Below are 12,087 nucleotides of genomic sequence, written 5' to 3'. Positions count from 1 at the left end.
TCTTCATCTTCCATTTTTCATTGTCAATTGAAGAGCTTGTTCTACCATCACATGTTATCACTTCTTCATCCAGAATTTTATCAACCCACATAAACAACCTACACCACCTCTTACCTACAGTCTGCACCCAAGAAACTGAATCTGCCAAGTTCATATCCAGAAATACAGCAAACAATAACAACCACTTACATTGTAGTTTGGGCAACCAATGAACGGTCTCTCTGGGTTAGAATCCGTCCTTGACTATTGCAACACTGGTCTCGACCCGCACCCACACAATTCTGGCAAACGCGAATCTCTATTTCTAGTCATTCTCCTCATAATGCTTCCAAAAGATCGTCGGTTGTTCGAGCTCCCAGCAGCATTGCTCGCGCTCGCCATAATCGTGTGGCTTTGAAAATAGAAAAGAGCGAAGAGACGAGAAGAGAGTGGACAATGAAAAGAGTGATCTTCAAAATTAGGGGATTATGGTTTTTAACTTCATTTTAGGGACCAAATTGAATAAAAAAAGTTTACTCATCCATGTTAGCTAGCCGTTTCTCTGCCAGCGTGTCACAGAGGAGTCCAGATCAGCTTTTCGGTGGAGCCAGGTGGATGAGAATTTCTAGAAGGATGACTGTGGGTCCCGGAGTACAACTTCAGGGATGAAATTGAGTAACTATTAAGTTTAGGGACTACTGTGAGACTCAAGTGTAACTTCAGGGACCACTTTGAGGCTTACCTCTGATTTGACCAATAATAATCTTCATGCTAAGCCGCGTCCAAGACTTTCAAACCTCACTTAACTTGTAGAGTTATATGTTTCTTCAAATTCTCTTAGCGGCATCATTCCTTCTACTTTGGGTCGATTGGAGATGTTGACTGCTATCTCTCTTGATTCAAACCAAATTGAAGGTTCCATACCAGTGGGCTACGAAATCTGACATATCTTGAATTATTGTCCCTTTTGTTTAATTTACTCAATGGTTCAATTCCTTCTGATTTGGAATAGTTGGAGAGTTTAACATATTTTATGCTTGATTCAAACCAAATAGAAGGTCCTATACAACTAGAATTAGAAAATTTGAAAAGCTTAAGGCGACTACAGCTTAGTGATAATTTATTGATAGGCACAATTCCTTCTACTTTTTGATCAATTAAAGAATTTGACTTCTCTCATCATTGATTCCAACCAAATTAGAGGTTCCATACCCTTTTAACTTTTCAACATGTTTAAAGTATTGTCCCTGGCAAACAACTAACTCACATATACTATTCCTTCTGTTCTGGGTCAATTGACGAACTTGACATATCTCTTCTTAGATTCAAATCAAATTGAGGGTCCTATACCGCTACTAATAATAGGGAATTTGAGTCAACTTGCATTATTGTCACTTTCATACAATTCACTAAACGGTTCAATTCCATTTACCTTGGGATAATTAGAGAATTTGACATATCTCAAGCTTGCATCAAATAACAGGAGAGTTGCAAAATTTAAAACAATTACAAGTTTTAAATCTTTTAGCTGACTCTTTCTCTGGTCAAATCCCTCTTGAAATAGGAGCATTGGTGTCTTTACAAGAGTTATACATAGAATTCAATCAAAGAAATGGTTCCATTCCTTCAGAATTTTAGGATTTGATCAACTTGCACATTTTACATCTTTCTCATAATATGATATCTGGTGTTATACCACATAAAATGTTTTAGTTCATGAGTTTGACCTTGTTCCATCTTTCTAACAATTAATTGGGTGGAAACATACCATTAGAGATAGGGATTCTTGATTCTCTTTGTGATATAAACCTATCTAATAACAAGTTAGAGGGATTGATCCCATCTCCCAAGCTAAACTGTATCAATTTTGGTTAAGTTGACTTGAGTAATAATCCGTTAAGTGGAAACATTTCCTAAAAAATTGGTTATGTTAAGAAATTTGATATGAGCCACAATCTTCTTAGTGGTAGTGTACCCTTTTTGTCCATTAAGGATGGTCCTTATATTCTTGGGACAAAATCTTTTTTTTTATCAAGTTTGGATCTTAGCTACAATAATCTCATAGGGAATTTACCTATAGAACTTGCAAGCATACCTTATATAAATTTGTCATTTAACTTTTTTGAGTGTCCACAAGGCTGCAAGGATTTTTATGCAAAATCAATGATTGGTAATACTCCAATGTCTGTCAACTCTTCCGTTCAAGATCAAAACACCAAAAAATTAGGGCACCTAGGTATAATTGCTCTTCCTATCAGATGTTTCTTCCTCCTTGTCATTTTTGTGGGTATATTTTGTTTTATTCAGCGCACCAAGAAGGTTTAAGTTTAACCAAGTTCAGAAAAGAAAAGAGACTTATTTTTCATATGGAACTATGATGGTAAAATTGCATTTGAAGACATCATCGAAGCAACACAAGATTTTGACATCAGATACTGCATAGCAATTGGTACTTATGACTATGTGTACAGAGCGTAACTTTCAAATGACAAAATTTTTACATTGAAGAAACTTCACTAAAGCGAGTCACAAAATCCATCTTTTGACAAGAGCTTTCGAAACGAGGTAAAGATGTTGTCACAAATCCGTCACAGAAACATTGTCAAGCTCCATCGATTTTGTTTCCACCATCGGTGCATGTGTTTTGTATACGAATACATGGAAAGAGGAAGCTTATTTTATGCCTTGAACATGGATGACGAAGAAGCTAAGGAGTTAAGTTGGAGCAAGAGGGTGGTTATCATTAGCGGAACAACTAATGGATTGTCTTACATGCATCATGATTGTTTCCTGCCAATAGTTCACAAAGATGTAACAAACAACAACATTTTGTTGAACTCAGAGTTGCATGTTGTTGTCTCAGACTTTGGAACTGCTAGACTTCTTGATCCTGATTCTTCAAATCAGACATTACAAGTTGGAACATATAGGTACCTTGCACAAGGTAAAGTTTTCTTAAAAAATCTTTGAATGCTTTTAGTAAATATATTTATCAATTCTTGAATATATGAAATTAATTTCATTGAGATTATTCTTTATTCCTTGTGCAGAGTTGGCTCATACAATGACTGTGACAGAAAAGTGTGACGTCTATAGTTTTGGAGTGGTGGCATTGGAAACTTTAATGGGGGGCACCCAAGAGAGCTAATCTCATCTTTGCTAGATGACACTTCTAACAAAAACATAATGGTAAAAGATCTCTTAGATCCACGCATCCGTTTATCATTAAGTCAAAAAGAAACTCAAGCTATAGCTCATGTAGTAACACTGGCATTAACATGCTTGCGTTCTAATTCAAAGTCAAGCCCATCAATGCAGCAAGTGGCGCACAAGCTTTCTGCTTCTAAACAGTCACTGTTGTTGCTTTTCGCTGAGATTACAATTCATCAATTGATAGCATAATCTTCGGGGAGATAGCAATAGTGAAATAACTACTGATTAGAAGATGAATAAGGTAAGAAATTGTTATTATTGAAGCAATATTTTTTTCTATTTAGAACTTTAATGCTTTGCTAAATACAATGAACACATAATCATTAATTCATTACTATATGCGTGAGGTTAAGGACATGGTTAAGGCTTACCATGTATTTCTTTTGATCTATCCATTTTTCTCACAAAGTTCTTTAATTTTCTTTTTAGTCCAATTTTTATTTAGCTTACATCCAATGTTAACATCTTGGTTATACTTTCCAACCTTTTTTGTTTTTTTTTTGATATATTTTTATGTCTTTTATAATTAGAATAATGAATATTACAAAATATTTTTAAGCCATTCATATTCATAACAAACATATAATTTGATGGTGTCACAGCTGACTATTACATGTGGCTAGCTTTGATCATGATGATAGGAATTCTTGATTCTCTTTGTGATGTAAACCTAACCAATAACAAGTTAGAGGGATTGATCCCATCTCCCATGCTAAACTGTATTCGTTTTGGTGAAGTTAACATTTGTTCAGTGGAAACATTCCCTCAAAAATTGGTTATGTTAAGAAATTTGATATGAGCCACAATGTTCTTAGTGGTAATGTACCATTTTTGTCCATTAAGGATGGTCATTATATTCTTGGGGCAAAATCTTTTTTTTTTTTATCAAGTTTGGATCTTAGCTACAATAATCTCACAGATAATTTACCTATAGAACTTGCAAGCATACCTCATATAAATTTGTCATTCAATTTTTTTGAGTGTCCACAAGGCTGCAAGAATTTTTATGCAAAATCAACGATTGGTAATACTCCATTGTCTGTCAACTCTTCCGTTAAAGATCAAAACACTAAAAAATCAGGGCACCTAGGTATAATTGCTCTTCCTATTAGTTGTTTCTTCCTCCATATCATTTTTGTGGGTATATTTTGTTTTATTCGGCGTACCAAGAAGGTTAAAGTTTAACCAAGTTCAAAAAAAGAATAGAGACTTGTTTTTCATATGGAACTACGATGGTAAAATTGCATTTGAAGACATCATTGAAGCAACACAGGATTTTGACATCAGATACTGCATAGCAACTGGTACTTATGACTATGTGTACAGAGTGCAACTTTCAAATGGCAAAATTTTTGCATTGAAGAAACTTCACTAAAGGGAGTCACAAAATGCATCTTTTGACAAAAGCTTTCGAAACGAGGTAAATATGTTGTCACAAATCTGTCGCATAAACATTGTCAAGCTCCATGGATTTTGTCTCCACCATCGGTGCATGTTTTTGGTATACGAATACATGGAAAGAGGAAGCTTATTATATGCCTTGAACATGGATGATGAAAAAGCTAAGGAGTTAAGTTGGAGCAAGAGGGTGGATATCATTAGCAGAACAGTTAATGGATTGTCTTAAATGCATCATGATTGTTTTCCGCAAATAGTTCACAAAGATGTAACAAGCAACAACATTTTGTTGAACTCAGAGGTGCATGTTGTTGTCTCAGACATTGGAACTGCTAGACTTCTTGATCCTGATTCTTCAAATCAGACATTACAAGTTGGAACATATGGGTACTTTGCACCAGGTAAAGTTTTCTTAAAAAATCTTTGAACGCTTTTAGTAAATAGATTTATCAATTCTTGGATATATGAAATTAATTTCATTGAGATTATTCTTTATTCGTTGGGCAGAGTTGGCTCATACAATGACTGTGACAGAAAAGTGTGACGTCTATAATTTTGCAGTGGTGGCATTGGAAACTTTAATGGGAGGCACCCAAGAGAGCTAATCTCATCTTTGCTAGATGACACTTCTAACAAAAACATAATGGTAAAAGATCTCTTAGATCCACGCATCCGTTTATCATTTAGGCAAAAAGAAACTCAAGCTATAGCTCATGTAGTAACACTGGCATTAACATGCTTGCGTTCTAATCCAAAGTCAAGCCCATCAATGCAGCAAGTGGCGCACGAGCTTTCTGCTTCTAAACAGTCACTGTCGTTGCTTTTCGCTGAGATTACAATTCATCAATTGATAGCATAATCTTCGGGGAGATAGCAATAGTGAAATAACTACTGATTAGAAGATGAATAAGGTAAGAAATTTCTATTATTGAAGCAATATTTTTTTCTATTTAGAACTTTAATGCTTTGCTAAATACAATGAACACATAATCATTAATTCATTACTATATGCGTGAGGTTAAGGACATGGTTAAGGCTTACCATGTATTTCTTTTGATCTATCCATTTTTCTCACAAAGTTCTTTAATTTTCTTTTTAGTCCAATTTTTATTTAGCTTACATCCAATGTTAACATCTTGGTTATACTTTCCAACCTTTTTTGTTTTTGTTTTTTTTTTATATATTTTTATGTCTTTTGTAATTAGAATAATCAATATTACAAAAGATTTTTAAGCCATTCATATTCATAACAAACATATAATTTGATGGTGTCACAGCTGACTATTACATGTGGCAAGATTTGATCATGATGATAGGAATTCTTGATTCTCTTTGTGATGTAAACCTAACCAATAACAAGTTAGAGGGATTGATCCCATCTCCCATGCTAAACTGTATCCGTTTTGGTGAAGTTAACATTTGTTAAGTGGAAACATTCTCTCAAAAATTGGTTATGTTAAGAAATTTGATATGAGCCACAATGTTCTTAGTGGTAATCTACCATTTTGGTCCATTAAGGATGGTCATTATATTCTTGGGGCAAAATCTTTTTTTTATCAAGTTTGGATCTTAGCTACAATAATCTCAAAGGGAATTTACCTATAGAACTTGCAAGCATACCTCATATAAATTTGTCATTCAATTTTTTTGAGTGTTCACAAGACTGCAAGAATTTTTATGCAAAATCAACGATTGGTAATACTCCATTGTCTGTCAACTCTTCCGTTAAAGATAAAACACTAAAAAATCAGGCACCTAGGTATAATTGCTCTTCCTATTAGTTGTTTCTTCCTCCATATCATTTTTGTGGGTATATTTTGTTTTATTCGGCGTACCAAGAAGGTTAAAGTTTAACCAAGTTCAGAAAAAGAATAAAGACTTGTTTTTCATATGGAACTACGATGGTAAAATTGCATTTGAAGACATCATTGAAGCAACACAGGATTTTGACATCAGATACTGCATAGCAACTGGTACTTATGACTGTGTGTACATTGTGCAACTTTCAAATGGCAAAATTTTTGCTTTGAAGAAACTTCACTAAAGGGAGTCACAAAATGCATCTTTTGACAAAAGCTTTCGAAACGAGGTAAATATGTTGTCACAAATCCGTCGCATAAACATTGTCAAGCTCCATCGATTTTGTCTCCACCATCGGTGCATGTTTTTGGTATACGAATACATGGAAAGAGGAAGCTTATTTTATGCCTTGAACATGGATAATGAAAAAGCTAAGGAGTTAAGTTGGAGCAAGAGGGTGGATATCATTAGCGGAACAGTTAATGGATTGTCTTACATGCATCATGATTGTTTTCCGCAAATAGTTCACAAAGATGTAACAAGCAACAACATTTTGTTGAACTCAGAGTTGCATGTTGTTGTCTCAGACTTTGGAACTGCTAGACTTCTTGATCCTGATTCTTCAAATCAGACATTACAAGTTGGAACATATGGGTACTTTGCACCAGGTAAAGTTTTCTTAAAAAATCTTTGAATGCTTTTAGTAAATAGATTTATCAATTCTTGGATATATGAAATTAATTTCATTGAGATTATTCTTTATTCGTTGGGCAGAGTTGGCTCATACAATGACTGTGACAGAAAAGTGTGACGTCTATAGTTTTGGAGTGGTGGCATTGGAAACTTTAATGGGAGGCACCCAAGAGAGCTAATCTCATCTTTTCTAGATGACACTTCTAACAAAAACATAATGGTAAAAGATCTCTTAGATCCACGCATCCGTTTATCATTAAGTCAAAAAGAAACTAAAGCTATAGCTCATGTAGTAACACTGGCATTAACATGCTTGCGTTCTAATCAAAAGTCAAGCCCATCAATGCAGCAAGTGGCGCACGAGCTTTCTGCTTCTAAACAGTCACTGTCGTTGCTTTCGCTGAGATTACAATTCATCAATTGATAGCATAATCTTCGGGGAGATAGCAATAGTGAAATAACTGCTTATTAGAAGATGAATACGGTAAGAAATTGTTATTATTGAAGCAATATTTTTTTCTATTTAGAACTTTAATGCTTTGCTAAATACAATGAACACATAATCATTAATTCATTACTATATGTGTGAGGTTAAGGACATGGTTAAGGCTTACCATGTATTTCTTTTGATCTATCCATTTTTCTCACAAAGTTCTTTAATTTTCTTTTTAGTCCAATTTTTATTTAGCTTACATCCAATGTTAACATCTTGGTTATACTTTCCAACCTTTTTTGTTTTTGTTTTTTTTTTTAATTTTTGATATATTTTTATGTCTTTTATAATTAGAATAATCAATATTACAAAATATTTTTAAGCCATTCATATTCATAACAAACATATAATTTGATGGTGTCACAGCTGACTATTACATGTGGCTAGCTTTGATCATGATGATAGGAATTCTTGATTCTCTTTGTGATGTAAACCTAACCAATAACAAGTTAGAGGGATTGATCCCATCTCCCATGCTAAACTGTATCCATTTTGGTGAAGTTAACATTTGTTCAGTGGAAACATTCCCTCAAAAATTGGTTATGTTAAGAAATTTGATATGAGCCACAATGTTCTTAGTGGTAATGTACCCTTTTTGTCCATTAAGGATGGTCATCATATTCTTGGGGCAAAATCTTTTTTTATCAAGTTTGGATCTTAGCTACAATAATCTCACAGGGAATTTACCTATAGAACTTGCAAGCATACCTCATATAAATTTGTCATTCAATTTTTTTGAGTGTCCACAAGGCTGCAAGAATTTTTATGCAAAATCAATGATTGGTAATACTCCATTGTCTGTCAACTCTTCTATTAAAGATCAAAACACAGAAAAATCAGGGCACCTAGGTATAATTGCTCTTTCTATTAGTTGTTTCTTCCTCCATGTCTTTTTTGTGGGTATATTTTGTTTTATTTGCTGCACCAAGAAGGTTAAAGTTTAACCAAGTTCAGAAAAGAATAGAGACTTGTTTTTCATATGGAACTTTGATGGTAAAATTGAATTTGAAGACATCATCGAAGCAACACAGGATTTTGACATCAGATACTGCATAGCAACTGGTACTTATGACTATGTGTACAAAGTGCAACTTTCAAAAGGAAAAATTTTTGCATTGAAGAAACTTCACTGAAGGGAGTCACAAAATCCATCTTTTAACAAGAGCTTCCGAAACATGGTAAAGATGTTCCAAATCCGTCACACAAACATTGTCAAGCTCCATGGATTTTGTCTCCACCATCGGTGCATGTTTTTGGTATACGAATACATGGAAAGAGGAAGCTTATTTTATGCCTTGAACATGAATGATGAAAAAGCTAAGGAGTTAAGTTGGAGCAAGAGGGTGGATATCATTAGCGGAACAACTAATGGACTGTCTCACAGGCATCATGATTGTTTCTCGCCAATAGTTCACAAAGATGTAACAAGCAACAACATTTTGTTGAACTCAGAGTTGCATGTTGTTGTCTCAGACTTTGGAAATGCTAGACTTCTTGATCCTGATTCTTCAAATCAGACATTACAAGTTGGAACATATGGGTACTTTGCACCAGGTAAACTTTTCTTTAAAAATCTTTGAATGCTTTTAGTAAATAGATTTATCGATTCTTGAATATATGAAATTTATTTCATTGAGATTATTCTTTATTCGTTGTGCAGAGTTGGCTTATACAATGACTGTGACAAAAAAGTGTGACGTCTATAGTTTTGGAGTGGTGGCATTGGAAACTTTAATGGGAGGTACCCAAGAGAGCTAATCTCATCTTTGCTAGATGACACTTCTAACGAAAACATAATGGTAAAAGATCTCTTGGATCCACGCATCCGTTTATCATTAACTCAAAAATAAACTCATGCTATAGCTCATGTAGAAACACTAGCATTAACATTCTTGCGTTCTAATCCAAAGTCAAGACCATCAATGTAGCAAGTGGCGCACGAGCTTTCTACTTCTAAACAGTCACTGTCGTTGCTTTTCGCTGAGATTACAATTCATCAATTGATAGCATAATCTTCGGGGAGATAGCAATAGTGAAATAACTGCTGATTAGAAGATGAATAAGGTAAGAAATTGTTATTATTGAAGCAATATTTTTTTCTATTTAAAACTTTAATGGTTTGCTAAATACAATGATCATATAATCATTAATTCATTACTATATGCGTGAGGTTAAGTACATGGTTAAGGCTTACCATGTATTTCCTTTGATCTATCCATTTTTCGCACAAAGTTCTTTAATTTTCTTTTTAGTTCAATTTTTATTTAGCTTACATCCAATGTTAACATCTTGGTTATTCTTTCCATCCTTTTTTGTTTTTTTTTTTTTTAATTTTTGATATGTTTTTATGTCTTTTATAATTAGAATAATCAATATTATAAAATATTTTTAAGCTATTCATACTCATAACAAACATATAATTTGATGGTGTCACTGCTGTCTATTACATGTGGCTAGCTTTGATGATGATGATAGGAATTCTTGATTCTCTTTGTGATGTAACCCTAACCATTAACATGTTAGACGGGATTGATCCTATCTTCCATGCTAAACTGTATCCGTTTTCGTGAAGTTGACATCTGTAAAGTGGAAACATTTCCTCAAAAATTGGTTATGTTAAGAAATTTGATATGAGCCACAATCTTCTTAGTGGTAGTGTACCCTTTTTGTCCATTAAGGATGGTCCTTATATTCTTGGGACAAAATCTTTTTTTTATCAAGTTTGGATCTTAGCTACAATAATCTCACAGGGAATTTACCTATAGAACTTGCAAGCATACCTCATATAAACTTGTCATTCAATTTTTTTGAGTGTCCACAAGGCTGCAAGAATTTTTATGCAAAATCAATGATTGGAAATACTCCATTGTCTGTCAACTCTTCTATTAAAGATCAAAACACAGAAAAATCAGGGCACCTAGGTATAATTGCTCTTCCTATTAGTTGTTTCTTCCTCCATGTCATTTTTGTGGGTATATTTTGTTTTACTCGACGCACCAAGAAGGTTAAAGTTTAACCAAGTTCAGAAAAGAATAGAGACTTATTTTTCCTATGGAACTATGATGGAAAAATTGCATTTGAAGACATCATCGAAGCAACACAGGATTTTGACATCAGATACTGCATAGCAACTGGTACTTATGACTATGTGTACAGAGTGCAACTTTCAAAAGGAAAAATTTTTGCATTAAAGAAACTTCACTAAAGGGAGTCACAAAATCCATCTTTTAACAAGAGCTTCCGAAACAAGGTAAAGATGTTGTTCCAAATCCGTCACACAAACATTGTCAAGCTCCATGGATTTTGTCTCACCATCGGTGCATGTTATTGGTATACGAATACATGGAAAGAGGAAGCTTATTTTATGCCTTGAACATGGATGATGAAAAAGCTAAGGAGTTAAGTTGGAGCAAGAGGGTGGATATCATTAGCGGAACAGCTAATGGACTGTCTCACAGGCATCATGATTGTTTCTCGCCAATAGTTCACAAAGATGTAACAAGCAATAACATTTTGTTGAACTCAGAGTTGGATGTTGTTGTCTCAGACTTTGGAAATGCTAGACTTCTTGATCCTGATTCTTCAAATCAGACATTACAAGTTGGAACATATGAGTACTTTGCACCAGGTAAACTTTTCTTTAAAAATCTTTGAATGCTTTTAGTAAATAGATTTATCAATTCTTGAGTATATGAAATTTATTTCATTGAGATTATTCTTTATTCGTTGTGCAGAGTTAGCTCATACAATGACTGTGACAAAAAAGTGTGACGTCTATAGTTTTGGAGTGGTGGCATTGGAAACTTTAATGGGAGGCACCCAAGAGAGCTAATCTCATCTTTGCTAGATGACACTTCTAACGAAAACATAATGGTAAAATATCTCTTGGATCCACGCATCCGTTTATCATTAACTCAAAAATAAACTCATGCTATAGCTCATGTAGTAACACTGGCATTAACATTCTTGCGTTCTAATCCAAAGTCAAGACCATCAATGCAGCAAGTGGCGCACGAGCTTTCTACTTCTAAACAGTCACTGTCGTTGCTTTTCGCTGAGATTACAATTCATCAATTGATAGCATAATCTTCGGGGAGATAGCAATAGTGAAATAACTGCTGATTAGAAGATGAATAAGGTAAGAAATTGTTATTATTGAAGCAATATTTTTTTCTATTTAGAACTTTAATGGTTTGCTAAATACAATGATCATATAATCATTAATTCATTACTATATGCGTGAGGTTAAGTACATGGTTAAGGCTTACCATGTATTTCCTTTGATCTATCCATTTTTCGCACAAAGTTCTTTAATTTTCTTTTTAGTTCAATTTTTATTTAGCTTACATCCAATGTTAACATCTTGGTTATTCTTTCCATCTTTTTTTGTTTTTTTTTTAATTTTTGATATGTTTTTATGTCTTTTATAATTAGAATAATCAATATTATAAAATATTTTTAAGCTATTAATACTCATAACAAACATATAATTTGATGGTGTCACTGCGGTC

At 33.9% G+C, this 12,087-nt stretch overlaps 5 pseudogenes; all 5 read left to right on the top strand.

The window, feature by feature from the left end:
- The first annotated feature begins 1,695 nt into the window (after window positions 1-1,695).
- Window positions 1,696-3,381, top strand: LOC112757557 (MDIS1-interacting receptor like kinase 2-like; annotated as a pseudogene).
- Window positions 3,382-3,805: 424 nt separating this feature from the next.
- LOC112757556 (MDIS1-interacting receptor like kinase 2-like) lies at window positions 3,806-5,449 on the top strand (annotated as a pseudogene).
- A 141-nt stretch (window positions 5,450-5,590) lies between these two features.
- On the top strand, window positions 5,591-7,507 carry LOC112757555 (MDIS1-interacting receptor like kinase 2-like; annotated as a pseudogene).
- Window positions 7,508-7,777: 270 nt separating this feature from the next.
- LOC112757554 (MDIS1-interacting receptor like kinase 2-like) lies at window positions 7,778-9,588 on the top strand (annotated as a pseudogene).
- Window positions 9,589-10,158: 570 nt separating this feature from the next.
- LOC112757553 (MDIS1-interacting receptor like kinase 2-like) lies at window positions 10,159-11,662 on the top strand (annotated as a pseudogene).
- Window positions 11,663-12,087: the final 425 nt, after the last annotated feature.

This window comes from Arachis hypogaea, chromosome 16 (assembly GCF_003086295.3).
Source record: "Arachis hypogaea cultivar Tifrunner chromosome 16, arahy.Tifrunner.gnm2.J5K5, whole genome shotgun sequence".
Lineage (NCBI taxonomy): Eukaryota > Viridiplantae > Streptophyta > Magnoliopsida > Fabales > Fabaceae > Arachis > Arachis hypogaea.
Note: the sequence above shows the minus strand (reverse complement) of the source record. Positions and strands in the feature narration are given on the sequence as shown.